At 39.5% G+C, this 14,141-nt stretch overlaps 1 protein-coding gene across 1 annotated transcript in view; it reads left to right on the plus strand.

Annotated features, from left to right (window-relative positions):
* The first annotated feature begins 4,207 nt into the window (after positions 1 to 4,207).
* Positions 4,208 to 14,141, plus strand: part of PRR14L (proline rich 14 like) — a 1,261,773-nt gene continuing 1,251,839 nt past the window's right edge. Inside the window, exon 1 of the mRNA XM_044068866.1 lies at positions 4,208 to 4,640. The gene's annotated coding sequence lies outside the window, so the exon portion shown is untranslated. The remainder of the gene's footprint in view (positions 4,641 to 14,141) is intronic.

Below are 14,141 nucleotides of genomic sequence, written 5' to 3' on the forward strand. Positions count from 1 at the left end.
AATTCACCTGTTATTACCCTAGCCCACATTACAGTGCTGCTGTCAACTATTAGAGCACCCTTCTAATCACATGCTTAATTTGTAATGCTTATGCCCTGCCCATCTGTTAACCTGTGTGGGTATGTTTATGTCTGATACAGAGAATGGTTATTTCATAAACTGCCTTGCATAGCCTGGTAGCACAATGCATGCATCATTTTATTCCATGTTGTCATTATAATAGCCCATAGCTGTGGAACAGTTGCCATCTTTTCACCTTGCTGCAATAGACTACACCCACATTCTCCTTGTATGTGGAACTCTTACCACCTCTTCCCCTTTTGGACTCTACAAACTTCTTTTCCACTGCTGGTCATACTATTATGCTTCTGATGGAATGTTGCCTTACTGCTGCTGCTTCTTCTGCAGAACCACAGTATGCAACATGGCACACACCACATTTTTTTTTTCAGTGCATATTACATCATTCCATCTGATATGTCAAGGCAGCAGAAATGTCCCTACAAATGTCCAAACACACCATGAATGACATTAGGCATTTTTGCATGGTTACTATTGTACACCATCTTTGCCAGGGTTTGGAGGATGCAGATTGTAGTCAACATGCATGGTTCCTGTGCGTAGTTGTAATTACCTAAAACACATAACAGTTACATGATTATATGTGGTCTGCTCCCTACATTGTATAGCATATGTACAGTAGATATAAAAAGTTTACACACCCCTGTTAAAATGCCAGGTTTCTGTGATATAAAAAAATGAGACCACAATAAATCATTTCAAAATGTTTCCAACAATAAATCATTTCAAAAATTTTCCAACCTTTAATGTGACCTGTACAGTTCAATTGAAAAACAAATCTGTTAGGGGAAAATATAAAATATAAAAAAACGTACAATATGCTGGTTTCATAAGTGTGCACACCCTTAAACTAATACTTTGTTGTGTGCACACCCTTAAACTAATACTTTGTTGAAGTACCTTTTGATTTAATTAGAGTATTCAGTCTTCTTGGGTAGGAGTCTATCAGCATGGCACATCTTGTCTTGGCAATATTTGCCCACTCTTCCTTGCAAAAGTGCTCCAAATCTGTCAGATTTGAGGGCATCTCTTGTGCACAGCCCTCTTCAGGTCACCCTAGGTCACCCCACAGATTTTCTTTTGGATTTAGGTCTGTGCTCTGAAGCCATTCTTTTGTTGATTTGGATGAATGCTTGGGGTCATTGTCATGTTGAAAGGTGAAATTCCTCTTCATCTTCAGCTTTCTAGCAGACTCCTTAAGGTTTTAGGCCAAAAGTGACTGGTATTTGGAACTGCTCATAATTCCCTCCACCTTGACTAAAGCCCCAGTTCCAACTGAAGAAAAACAACTCTAAAGTTTACTGCCACCACCATGCTTCACTGTGGGGATGGTGTTTTTTTTGGTGATGCGAAGTGTTGTTTTTGTGCCAAACGTACCTTTTGGAATTGTGGCCAAAAGGTTTAACCTTGGTCTCATCAGACCATGACACATTTTCCCACATGCTTTTGGGAGACTTGATGTATTATTTTTCAAATTTTAGCTGGGCCTGGATGATGTTCTGTATAAGTAAAGGCTTCCGTCTTGCAACCCTACCCCACAGGCCAGACATATGGAGATTACAGGAGATTGTTGTCACAGGTAGTACACAACCAGTACTTGCCAGAAATTCATGCAGCTCCTTCAGTGTTGCTGTAGGTCTCTTGGCACCCTCCCCGACCAGTTTTCATCTTGTCTTTTTTATCAATTTCTTTTCCAGTTCTTTGTGTTGTCCCACATTTTCTCCACTTTTTGATGACTGTCTTCACTGTGTTCCATGGTATATCCAATGCTGTGGAATTTTTTTTTTGTACCTGACTGATACCTTTCAACAATGAGATCACTTTGATGCTTTGTAAGTTCTCTGTGAACCATGGCTTTTGCTGTAGCAGGCAACTGAGTAAATGCCAGGAAAATCCTACTAGGATAGCTGAACTTTATTTGGGGTTAATCAGTCTCTTTAGTTGATGGCAGGTGTGTACCAAAGAAGACTGAATGTTGTAATTAAATCAAAAGGTGCTTCAACAAAGTATTAGTTTAAGGGTGTGCACACAACAAAGCATTATTTTAAGGGTGTGCATACTTATGCAACCAATGTATTGTACATTTGTTTTTTTTTATATTTTTTCCCCTAACAGATTTTTTTTTTTTCAATTGAATTGTACGGGTTATAGGTCACATTAAAGGTGGAAAAAGTTTTGAAATGATTTATTGTGGTCTCATTTTTTTATATCACAAAAACTTGGCATTTTAACAGAGGTGTGTAAACTTTTTATATCCACTTTATATTCTGCCTGTATAACTTGGCTATGTGTGGATACTTATTAGATGACCATATGGGAAATCCTCTCACACAAACTAATGGTATAAGTCAGACATATGCCATATTTGTTAATCATGGTAATCACCAGGGTGGTACACAGACACCTTATGTATAGTGCTTGGGCTTTACACACCACATGGTAGTTGTAGAACTGGAAGCTCTTTCTACTGATTAATCTCAATCTGTGTGGAGAAGGTGGGGCCTCAATGCAAATTTTAGTGTCTCAGGTCCTCAAGGGAAATGGGCTATGCTGTAAAAAAAAACTGCATAGTGTTAGTTCTTTTCTTGGTGGTCCTGAGAAACCAGATATATTTATCTATATGCTGAAGCATGGTGTTGAGGAGATGGTGTAGGATATGTGAGGCTGATACCTGTGATATGTTTGAATCCACTGCTGGTTGCTGAAAGGTCCCTGCTCCTAAGGTGGCTTATACTACATGTACCTTTTTCCACTGGGATGAACATTCCATGCACTCTTTGATGCAGTTTAACTAACACTTGCATTGCCTCTCCTTTTTCAGCTGGTATTGGTCCACTATCTGCTGGCCAATTCGATGCTATATGTAAGGTGTTACTAGTAGCCCTGTGATGGCATGGAAGGCAGTGATGTTTCATTGGACTTTGATTGACTTGTTCAGCTATAGCTGCTGCAACCCCTATCGTATTCATAGCCCTGTACATCAGAACTCCCTAGGGTTTGCCATACTTCTCAACTGTGCTAATTTTGGCTCAAATTTTTGATTTACTCAAAACAAAATTATTTTGCTCTTCCATCATAAAACTATTGATTTGGAGAGAAAAGTTGGTGGATTATATTTAATAAAATAATTATACTAATAATTATTTACTTCAGAAAAATGTGTTAATTTACACTGTTATTCTAACAACTTCTTACGTTAACAGTAGCAATACTTTAAAAAGTGTTTCTGATTGCTTTGAATTAATTGTGGATGTGTAACAAATTCTGCAATAAAGAGTTTGAGAGTTATGGTGTTCACAAAATGTGCGTGTGGCATCAGCAATGATCCCTCAATGTTTGATACTGTCACTTGCATACTCTATGTGCCTCCTTCATTTGAGTGAGGTTTTTTTTTCCATTTCCATTTCCATAAGATTATGTGATCATTTGTGTTATATTGAACAATTTTTCAAATTGGATGGCTGCACTGTGTCTCTAGCATTATATTCCATCATACCTCTCAGATGACTCGCATTTCAGCTCTGTCCGTCTTAATCCCTCCTAAAACCGATGACTTTTGGAGAAAAGATGGATAAACTTAATAAATAGTAATAATAATATAGACTTCTTTTACTTCAGAAAATGTACATTAATTTACATTCTCGTGTTCAATGTCTCAAGTCAATAGTAGTAAGATTTGAAGGGTGTACCTAATTATATCTGTATTTGTCCCCGATTCTGTTGAGATTTTTTGATTGAGATCTATGCAGTAGCACAACACGCCAAACTAATTAATAAATAAATGCATGCGAATATTAAGCGCTGCAAAGGCAAGACTATCTTTTTTATTGTTTATTACGAAAAGTATCAGAGAAGGAGGGACACTGTCTCTAACTAAATGTAAGTCAACGAATGGTTAGCAAGGAGCAGAGTGAATAAGAGCAAGACTCGTAGACAGTTTCAGGAGATTGCTGTTTACACTCACTTCCTGCGCTGAAAGGGTCACAAAACGATAACCTTTTGCTGACCAATCCCAGGCTGCTATCTGCACACCAGGTAACCACCAATCAGCACCAAGCTGGTGGCATAGTTTTTTAAATTTCGGCAAATTTGATTGCGTACATGCGCAGATGGTGTGTCCTGAAGTTTGGTGTGGGGGCGGGGAGTAATATTGGATGTCACTGGTAACTGTCTAAGGGGTCTTTGCTGAATGGGTTGGTTGAACACTATTTTGGATACGAAAAGGTGGACAGTACCTTCACGGCGAGTTTTGTGTTTGGCTATTTCGTTAGGAATTTATTTTGTGGTCGGTTGTCCTGTGTGGACGTAATAGGGGAAGAAGAGTCTTTGGTTGCTGTGTACAGCTTTAGGCCCGTCTGGCACGTGCGGCTGTGTTGCCCCAGTAAGGGCATTCGAGGGGCCACTATACTTTTTCGAGTTTTCGTGTCAGGCAGTGAAGTGGATTTAATTGCGTGGTATTTTCAGGAGAAGTCAATCTTGCCTTTGAATAACTCTTGGCTGGCAGGTATCCTGATGGTCAGGATGGTGTTCTGGTAAAGCACTTGTAGTATCTGGAGCAGGTAAGTTGGCATTATTGCGTTGTAGCAGACAGTAGCCCCTCAGGCGTGGTGGGGTGATGATGTACCTTTTGTTTTCTGTTTACAGTTGTACGTATGAAGTCATTGTAACCTCATATACGTTACTGTTTATGCTGCCTGATGTATGTAAATCATTTTAATGTTTTATACAATGTTTTGATAGAATTTTTGTTAGTTTTGTTTATTTAATATTGTTTTTTAGTTTTTGTATTACTAGCTTTTGGTACTTATACATATGTTTTGCGTTGTCCCCGGTTTTAGTGGAAATGTTTTACTTTAACCATTTTGGATTATTTACCTTGTTGACAGACCCCCCCCCCCCCCCCCCGTAAAAGAACGTCTTCTGTGTCTCTATTTTTTTTCCCTTTCTGTATGTGTACACTTGGTGCAGTTATCTTGAGTGTGTGCATTGTGTTTAAATGATTGTGCGTGGCACTTCAGATTGCACACTGTGCTCCACTGCTGATGGATACAAACTGCGGTAGGTTGCTTCTCTTCGGTTGTTTTGAACTGATAAGATGACGGGACATTGTAACGGAAGATAACCTACTATTTTTAGTAGCTGAGAATCTATATTACTCTCTATGTTATTTTTATAGATGTGTGTTGTGTGTATGTCAGTTCGCCCAAACTATACTTATTTATTTCATTCGTGTGGGAGGGACATTCACCGTTGCATAGGGGAAGTCTCTAGTTCAAATTATGCCACAGTTAACTGTGCATCATAACTGTCAGGGGCAATTCCAGAAATAATCCTGGACAAATGCTCCTAACCAGCGATACGTTTTACAATCTTATTGGTATTGGCTTGAAAAGTTGATAGAACTGAATGTGAATTAACCTTTATGAAATAAACTAATCTTGTGTGTTTGGTATAAGTACAGTCCAGTAACTTTTTTTCCCACAAAAACTAATTATTTAGAGGCTGTAGCAGAGCGAAGTATTATTCTAAAATCGGGGGCATCCCTGAAGTCGAGGACACTTGAGAAGTATGAAGTGCACATATACCTATTCTATTGCATTCTGCACAAATGTCAGATTGTGTGAATTGTGTCTGGGGGTTATTATTCAGTTTTAGGAAGTATGCATGTCTGTGAGGTGTTGTAGCTGCTGTATTTGCTAGCTTTGTGTTAGCTCATTACCCATTACTGTATAATATAAATGGTAATAATTTACAAAAGAATCTGTTTACTGTTAATTATAATCACTTGGTTAAGTGATCTTGTTTGTTGGCAGACCCTTGGGTAGTTTATTGCAGAGTATTAAGGCTGTGTCTGATATTTGTATACCTTGAAGCAGTATTTAATTTGTTACAACCCGTACTTGCCTGCTGCTGTGATCTGAGAACATCTGTTAGGATCACTGCTTGGTTAAAGGTCCAGGATCAGTGAGTGCTCTGTCCCAGTCAAGCATACAAGCTTTAACAACATTTCTTCACTTTTTTTAATGGGTCCATCATCTGTAGCTGTTGAATTGCCTGGTATGTAAGTTATAGCACACACAAACACCAAAGTTGGTGAAATTAATATAGGTAGGAGTTCTTACTAAAAAAGAGAAGTAACTTTCTTTTGGGAATCTTTATTACTGCGTGTATACAAACATCATAAAATTGAGGCTTAAGAGGTTGTGTCATGCCTTTTTAAGGCAATATTTGTGAAATGGAGGTTATAGAAAGAAATGGGATTGCTTTATTTACGGTTGTACGTATGATTATAATATGGGCTACAGAGAAATATTGCAGCTGAATTGATGCTACAATTTTGCATATGTCGTTTTCAGTTGTAACATTGGTCATAATGTAATTTTGAAGTAGATTTAGCTCTTGTTCGTAGATAGTAATTGTTTTCACATACTTCCCATCCTGCTGATTTATTTACTGTTTGCTCTGTATGTGTAGTTACCATTGTAGTAGATTTTGGCTTGCATTTTGTACTGCGGTGGTGGTGCTGCGGTAGCATTGTTGCCTCCCAGTAAGACGTTGTCCTGTTCGATTCTCAGCTAAAGCGTCCTCTGTTTGGAGACATGCGTGAATGGGCGTACCTTCATTAAAGGTTGTACGTCAGGGCTGGCAACTTGGTACGTAAAAAATCTGCTGCCAATCATTAGCGGACCGGAGTTCCGCTGTGGCGACCCCTAACCGGGAAAAGCCGAAAGATACAACAACAACATGTGAAGCTTTTTGTACAAACTGTTGTTCTCAGCCTATATAATTTCTCTATGGAGCTTTTCTCCCCAGGCTTCCTCTGAAAATGGGCTCTTGCTCAGTCAGACCTACCCAGTTAACAAATGTCAAAATAACAAAAATAATTGTTATACACTAACAACTTCATGCATTTTTTTTTTGTTTGTTTTTATTGAAGTCTCAAAAAGGCAGGCCTTAGGATTGTAAATGGCCCAACTCTCCATTTTGTAAGCTGTTCCTGTCTGAGCCTTCCAAGCCTTACCTTCCACCATGAGTGGGGGTGATCATACACTTTATTTCCAGGAATGTTCTTTAATTATTTTTAGCGCTGTGCACTTCTCTGATCTGCCCAAGTGTGTTTTATCTGAATCTTTTTATCCTACTATCACAGTGTGTATTGTGCTATTACTGTCTTAGGACTAAGAATGTTAACACTGAGATATTTTTCTTTTTATTCCTTAGTAAATGTTTCCATTATGTTTTTTTAAGTATGGCGGACGTGTTTTGATGAGCTCCTTAACCTGTATGCTGCTCACACATTGGTCTTCAGTAGATTTTCAGCGTCTGACAAGTGGCTTCATTTAGTATATTTCTGTTTTGTGTTGGGTGCCCCATTGGAAAAGGCTTTAAAACCAAGCCCTTATCACAAGGGAAGTGACTTTTCAGCTAATTTTGAGACTGCTGTTATGACTCTGTTTTTTGCTGTTCCCGTTGGTGGGAGTGTATTGTTAGAAGATGATTAACTCTATTACAGTTGGCTTTGTTGCTGTTGCTTGTTCTGTATTGAGCAGCATTCTGTGGCTTGGTGCTCCTTTGTGCTGGAAAACTCGACGTTCCAGATCTGTGTAACCTGATTTTACTAGAAGACATTTGAACTAAGCATTCCTAAAACTAGGGAAGTGGCTTTTCAGCTGATATTGAAGGTTACTATTTGCTGGTAGCAGTATTTCAATTTGGAAGTGTTTTTGAACTTTCAGTACTACACTGCTTGTTGACTATTAGAGCCTCTTTCTCTGTTTTCTGGCCTGTTATTTCTAATGGGAAGGGATTGAGAATTGACCGAGCGGGACCCGCTTGCAGCCTTCGGGAGTTCAGTTCTTTATTGCTCCTCTGACCCCACTGTGCATGCCCAGTGAAAAGCAGAGTTCGGTGTGCAGTGGGAATCGCAAGGGTGTGTCAATCACTTCTGGGAATGATGTGACTTTGCAGGACAGACATGTCTCCCTTCAAGCCAGTGTTTCCATGGGATCTCTGGTCTCTACAAGTGATATGCTTCAGGAACGTGTGCCCCGTGACCCTTGTCCCCATTCCATTTCCAGGAGGTGCCTGAGCTGCTAATCAAACTCTGGGTGCTTGAGTCATAATCTGAGCCTTCTATCTGTATCCTGTTTGAGCTGGTTAATCTGGAACTGATTTGTCTTTTTTTGGTGGGAGAAGTAAAAACTGTACTGTTATTGGTAGAGGCTAGATAACACCTGTTTACTGTTTGCCTACTCTTCCTTTACCCTGTATTGAGTTAAGTTGCATAGCCTTTCTGCTGTTGTGCTCAGCTATTCAGCCCTGCATCTAGCTACAAGCACACATCATCTTACACATTATTATCCAGCATGGATTTGCATCATTCTTGCACTCTTATTGAGCTGCATTGCATGTCCCAGCACTTGTTTGTGCTGAGCTGCTCACTGCTTTACACAGCAAAATGAAAATACATGCTGTATAGTAGTTGGCTATGAAAAAATGCACTCCCTAATTTTGGCTACAAGCTAGAAGCAATCTCCGTTTCAAAAAACACTCTACGTTACTGTTTTCTTGTTTGTGCAATAGTTCATTGAATGCTTATTACTTGAAATGCAAGCTACATTCCATGCAACGGAACTCAATGGTTCCTAGGCTACCACTGCTTAAGCCTCTTAAGTGCAATATCTACTGTACAATACTAAGTGCTGCTATAGATAGACGTACAAAAACTGTAATTATGTCCTATTGTCGTGAATGTTAATGTCATGTACAGAATCTGTAGTTCCGTTTTTATATTTATATTGTTTTTTGTATGTTTTTGGTCTGCACATTGAGCTCGAAGCAACGGAATTTCATCTAGCCTGCACTCATGTGGGCCTAAATGACATTTACTTGGATTTTGATGTTGCGTTTCTAAGCAAACCTTCACCGTTTTATTTCTATCAATTGAGCTGTTTACTACATTTTGATAATATAATATCTTAATGCCATTTTAGCAGCTCTTGCTGTTGGGATATACTGCATTACATTTTTTAATGTAGAAGCTGTTACAAAAGATTTAACTATGATATTACTATGTGGTCTGCCTGCATTCATGGTGCACAGTTAGTATCTTAGAGCAATATTTTGCTGTAGTCAGCACAGTACAATGATAGGAACCTAGCACTTGTATGGCTTGGCATCCACACCTAAAATCTGTCATATTCAGCACTAGTTACACTCCCCATGCAAAATGACAAATTAAACTTGTTTTTATACAGAGTATTACAAGTGTGCATTTCTCCATAAAGTTAACCTTATCCATTGGGTAAGTAACTATGCACAGTTAAAGTACAAACAGATGTTTTTCATTGTAAATTTTAATTGAAGAATCAGGCATTTAAAATGTTATTGACCGTGATGAAGTGTCTAACAGTATGTTGTCCCCCTGTTATATTGTATTTTGAAGTATCCCATAGGGCCCATTTCTTTTCAAAACATTTCCTCTCTGACTGTTAACACTGCCCCCCCCCCCCCAACAGTCTTCCGTCATTGCTTTTAGTGTTGTTATACTTGGTTTGTCCTTGTGTTGTCAGTTTTTTAGTAATCGCTTTCTTTGCCACCAAAAGCTGAGGGGAATTGAGTTCTAACATGCATAGATTTCTGTGTCTCCTTACCCCAGCAAAAATAACACCTTCAGAACAAACTCAACAGAAAAGCAAACTATGTAAAAACCAAAACTGGATACGCTCCAAACCAACAGGCTACTCTGTGGTTCAAAAATCGCAAAAAACAATAAATCCCATAAAACATAAACTTTTATGAAGCACATTTATCAGTTTTTTGCGATTTTTGAACCACAGAGTAGTCCATTGGTTTGGAGCGTATCCAGCTTTGGTTTTTAAAAAATAACACCTTGCTGAGCACAATCCCGCCCACACCTATTGCTCCGGTGATTTATCTCTGTATCTTGCTTGAATCAGCTCAGTTTTTGACATTTCCTGAATACATCTTCCCATTTGTCTTTCAGCCTTGTCACAATTCCAGCGTAGTCTGCCCAAGTTTAGAAAAATTCTTCCCAGCCTGTCCTGCGTATAGAAATGCCTAGGAGAATATGTTGATCCAAAAATGTGGAACAACTTAGATTTAGTAGCATCTCTAGGGACTAGAGAAACGTCTCTCCATTTCTGTTCAACCACTATTTTCCCTAGGCATTCCACCCATCCTTGCTTTATATTCAAAAGGATTGGAATCCTCAGGACCATCAAGACCCCAAAACATCTTCCCAAAATCCTTTCCCTTGAAGCTTCTATTGCTCTAGAATCTGGAAGGACTTCACATTCCAGAATTTTAAATGGTTTCACAGTCAGTGGTGAGAGAATTTTAAATGGTTTCACAGTCAGTGGTGAGAGATCTGGGCATTATAGAGTTGATAGGGTGTAGTGGTGTGTTGCTGTGACTCTAGTTCAGAAGGTCCTGGGTTCAGTACTTGGCAGCTTTGCCTTTTGGGGTTGGGAAAGTGGCCTAATGGTTTAGCTGTTTGCCTTACAAACACAAGGTACAGTGTTTTGAGTTTCACAGGGGATAATTGGCTAGGCTTAAAATGGCTCGCAAGGGCAGTCAGCCTAGTACTAATCTATGAACCTATCTATACAGGTTGACAGCAACCTTAACTTCGATTTGCTATCTTTCTGCAGTGGTAAGAAGGTCATTTTATATTGCTCATCTCATAAGTAAGGATTGCTCTCTCATAAGTAAGGGCATTGCCTGCAGAAAAGAGGTTATGACCCCGTGTACTCTTCCCTCATCAAGCTAGTCATAGAGTATAATGCTCCCTTTGGTATGTTCCTTTCCAAACACCTGTAGCAATTGGAGAGACCACAAAGGTTCCTTACAAAGAAAATTCGGAGTCTTCAAGATCTGTCTTATGCAGACTGAAATTATCACTTTACTCTGTGTCATACAGACTGCTCACTGGTGACCTATGCCTTGCATGTAGAGCAATCTGACCCAGCTTTGATGGAAATGCTGCACATTCACAAGTGAAATGGCACATGGGTCACTCGCTCGAAGGACCTTAACCTGGTATGTAACATCAACAGAACTTGCTGGAGAGAAAGGTTTGTCTCGTAGAGGTTGCTCCACTTTTGGAACAAGCTTCCTATTCATGTTAAACAAATCCCCTCGTTGGTCCTATAAGTCCAATTTGGACAATTGGATGGGTAACTGGAAATTCACCCTGGGGGTTCCACCTGTGTCCCTCTTGGTCAGGGGCAGTAGGTCCTGATTTTGGTGTTTGCTTGAACCAGACACCCTTTGTGGCTGTTAGCCTAGTAACCTCCTATGATTCCGTTTCACTATTCCTTTGGTTTAATGGTCTGTAGCATCTACCTCCCACATACCCTGTGTTCTAGCATTTGCCCAAAGTAGGCCAGCCTGCTACTTTCATTAATATGAACTATTTCCAATGCTCCTTCCCATTTGAATGGTTCTATCTAATTGCCCCAGTTGTTAACAATATGTTGGATCTTTTTTTGCCTTTCTGTAAGTTTGCAGCGCCTGTCTTTAATCGGGACAATTAAATCGGTTCATACCTTTTGGTCACATTTCAGTGTATTCCTTTAGACTGCATATGATGTTGTCTTTGGCATAACCAGCCCTGCAGGGCCTGTGATTACCTCCCAGAGGGAGTGCATGGCTCCACTTGCTTGACCTGGTTGCTGGGTTGCCAAAAGTGCTTTCTGTTTGAGACGGTAGTCTCCATTTTGAATTGAGCGTAATAGTCTGAGCTGGGTGGTGCTAAAATACATCTCCAAATGGACATTCCCAGACCTTTCTGTTCTTGGGTAAATGCATAGTCTCAAATTGCACTCGTTCTTTCCCTCACAGAAAAAAACATCCTTTTCTCTCATCTGTCAAAACTTCTCATCAGGCTGAAAAAAAAAGCTTGCCCAGGCTGGAAAAAAAAGCTTGCCCAACATAAAGTATTAGGGGGACCACAAACTTCTTCACTGTCTGTGTATCTTTCAGTTTTCCTCCATGAATAACAGTATTTGTTTCTCTGAATTAACCTCTGGATCTTAGAGGCCCCCCATTTTTTTTCTTTGCATGGTGTACATCCCTTTTTTAAATAAATACCTCCATCCTTTCATGACCCCTGCGTGTATGGGTAGTCCTGTACCATTATTATAGTTATGTAATTCACAGGTATCTCCTTTTTGTTTATATTAATTTTATATTCTGTGAATTTGTAGTACGTTTTCAACTTTTCAGTGGCTTTTTCTTAGTCTTTTTTCGTTTTTGATAAGTATGGAATTATAACATCCACAGATGTGGCTTTTTTTTTTTCTCAAGCTGCCCCAACTGTATCCCCTCCACAGTCTATTTACAATCCTGAGTTGGCAGCTACAGGTGTAGTTCATACAGCAGTGAGGGGGAGAGGGCGTCCTTACCTTGTGCCCTTAATCCACATTACTGGAGTGGAGAGACTCCTGCTGCACTTCGTTAATGTTCTTGATCTCTTGTATCTACCTAGTGTCATTATCCAAGCATCTGGGAATTTTTGTTGTCTTTAACAAGTTAGTAATAGCCATTTGATACTGTCAGAGGCTTTTTCTGCATTCAAAGTTGACAACAGCAAAGTATTCCATTTTCTGGCTGCATCATATTTTATCATCAAAACTTTAGTAATATTGTCAAATGTGTGCTTTCCCTTGGTAAGGTTCTAGTGATTTTAAATCCGCTGTTTAGTATTATGGGCACTGTTAACATCTTTCTCATAAAGGCACTATATAGTGATTTGTTCAAAATGAAGTGGGCCTGAATTAACCCAGGTCTGCCAAGTCTTTCCCTTCTTTGGAGATCAGGACTACAGCACCTGATGCAATGACTGAGGGACTTTGCCTTCCAGAATTTTATTTAACTGTTTCAGTCATTCTTTCACCCATTGCTACTACCTTTTCCCGGTTTCTCTTCCAAACCACCACTGGGATTCCATAAAGTCCTGCTGTTTTCCCTGGGTTTTGGGCCAACAGTGCTTTTCTTTCTTCATCTTTTTAATCTCTGCTACTATTGGTCCTAAGGCCATGCAAGCCTAGCTATAACAATTCCCTGGATATTTCTTCCCACAATACTTACTTTTCTGGGCCCCTGGCTAGCAGGGCGACTGACATGATCCCCGGGGTGAATTTTGCTTAAGTAGGCTGTAGCACTGGTAGGTTTAGTCGCCTTAAGAAGTCCCGTTTTAGTTGGGTCTCTTTCAACATCTTATTTCTGTCTATAGAGGTTACTGTAGTATCTCTCCAGTATTTTTAAGATTTCTCTGCGCTCCCTGTTTCCAGGATACCCATCTCTGTGTTCCTTAATTTTGCATTCTTTCAATCTTTTGTTGCCCGAGTCTCCTTTTTTTATCTGTGCTGTTTTAGGAGTGTATTAAAAAAACTTTGTTTCAGTGGTAATTTAACTCTAGCCTCTTCTAGGTACTCCCAATTGCCCCACGTCTCCATGTCTCCTGTACCAGCCTCCCCTGGAGGCCTCGTATTTCCAGTGTCTAGATATTTAACGCCCTTCTGATCTGATCTGATTACCTGTTGGGTCTTTCACTTGCATTTGCCTCAGCTTTGCTGCAGGAACTAGTGTACTTTTACATCAATTCAATCTTGGTCCCTTCCTCTAGGGAAAAATATATGTTTTAAGTGCTAGTGCCCTCTTCCTTGTGTTTTTTAATCTGAAGTAATAATAGGATATCTTTTCATTTCTGCTAACTGCTGCCACTACTATTTTATAGTTCAACCTTTATCTGGCCTGGGCCAGCTGTTACATTGGCTAGAAAAATACATAAGCTGTTCCAGTATGTGTCACATGAATGCTTTCCAGTACACCAAATACTGTCATGTACCTGTCGCAGTACTTCCTTCCTTTCCTAGACATGCTCACCACTCTGGGGGCACTGGCGACATCTCATACAGGTAGATATAAAGATATTGTATCAACCAACATGCATGTCTTCCTAACTCATAACTGTACAAAACAAACTCTGATTTAAAGTTTTTATATTGTCACTTGAGTTTTTTAATAGTCATTTC

Source organism: Protopterus annectens, chromosome 4.part0 (genome assembly GCF_019279795.1).
Source record: "Protopterus annectens isolate FY-2018-M chromosome 4.part0, PAN1.0, whole genome shotgun sequence".
Taxonomy (NCBI): Eukaryota; Metazoa; Chordata; order Ceratodontiformes; family Protopteridae; genus Protopterus; species Protopterus annectens.